Here is a 1,048-nt window from a genome sequence, read left to right as displayed (position 1 = left end):
GTTCTCCACAGTCCGGGAGAAGGAGTTGGGGTCAATGACGAACTCAAAATATGAAATGGGTTCCTCAGCTGTTCCGGAAAAGGTCGTTTTTAATAGACTGTTTTGCTTAACTCTAACATTTTATTTTCATTTTATTGTAACATGCTTACGGTCATCAGCAAAGTATTTTTGCAGACATCCAAGAATTCTTTCAACCTCTTTCTCTGTCACCTCCTGATGAGATTCTTCCATTTTCTTCAGCTGTGATGACAAGATATTTTCTTAATTTCTTAAAATCAGACAGATTATCAAGAATATTTCCGGAGACTGTCAGCATTTGCATTATGATGAGCACACCTGGGTGGGCATCATTCGTTTGGCCTCTTTGCTGGGTGCTTTCATTTGTCTTTCAACTCTCTGCGGTGGCGGAGGAGGCTCTGCCAGAAACGAGCCCAACCTTGAATTAAACAAAAATAACAAAGGTATTGTAAACTGCACACTGTATTTGTAAACTCTCCAAAATGAGGCTGTCAGAAGATGCTCTGTTTTTGTAAGATATAGTACAGCTTAGTAGCCAGTGGAATCAAACAGATTCAGAGGTTTAGTGTAAATAAAAGTAAGATAAAGGCAAGTTTATCCAATAAATATCATGGAAAATTATATTTACTCATTACACAAACTTTACACAAAACAAAAGTTTGGAGTAGTTAAGTTTTTTTCTGAAAATCTTCTTATGCTCATCAAGGCTGCATATATTTGATCAAACAGAGTAAAAATACAGTAATACTGTGAAATATTATTATAATTTAAAATAACAGCTTTGTATTTTATTATTTTTAAAATGTAATTTATTCCTGTGATAGCAATGCTCAGTTTTCAGCAGCCATTTCTCCAGTATTTAGTGTCACATAATCCTTCATTAGAAATCATGCTAATATGCTGATTTCTTGCTCAGAAAACTTTCATTATTATCAATGTGGGGAAAAAAAGTGCCGTTTAATATTTTTGTGGAAACTGTGATACATTATTTTCAGGATTCTTTGATAAATAGAAAGTTCAAAAGAACAGC

The 1,048-nt window shown here is 34.1% G+C and overlaps 1 long non-coding RNA gene across 1 annotated transcript; it reads right to left on the bottom strand.

Moving 5' to 3' along the window:
* LOC107682701 (uncharacterized) lies at positions 1–487 on the bottom strand. Its single transcript, XR_001633563.1, has 3 exons — positions 337–487; positions 150–240; positions 1–68 (listed from the first exon to the last, which is right to left on the bottom strand). It is a non-coding gene; the product is annotated as an uncharacterized LOC107682701 (long non-coding RNA).
* Positions 488–1,048: the final 561 nt, after the last annotated feature.

Source organism: Sinocyclocheilus anshuiensis, unplaced genomic scaffold, assembly GCF_001515605.1.
Source record: "Sinocyclocheilus anshuiensis isolate Anshui unplaced genomic scaffold, SAMN03320099.WGS_v1.1 C32501090, whole genome shotgun sequence".
NCBI classification, from domain to species: Eukaryota; Metazoa; Chordata; class Actinopteri; order Cypriniformes; family Cyprinidae; genus Sinocyclocheilus; species Sinocyclocheilus anshuiensis.
The sequence above is the reverse complement of the archived record's forward strand: the minus strand, read 5'-3'. Positions and strand labels throughout refer to the sequence as shown.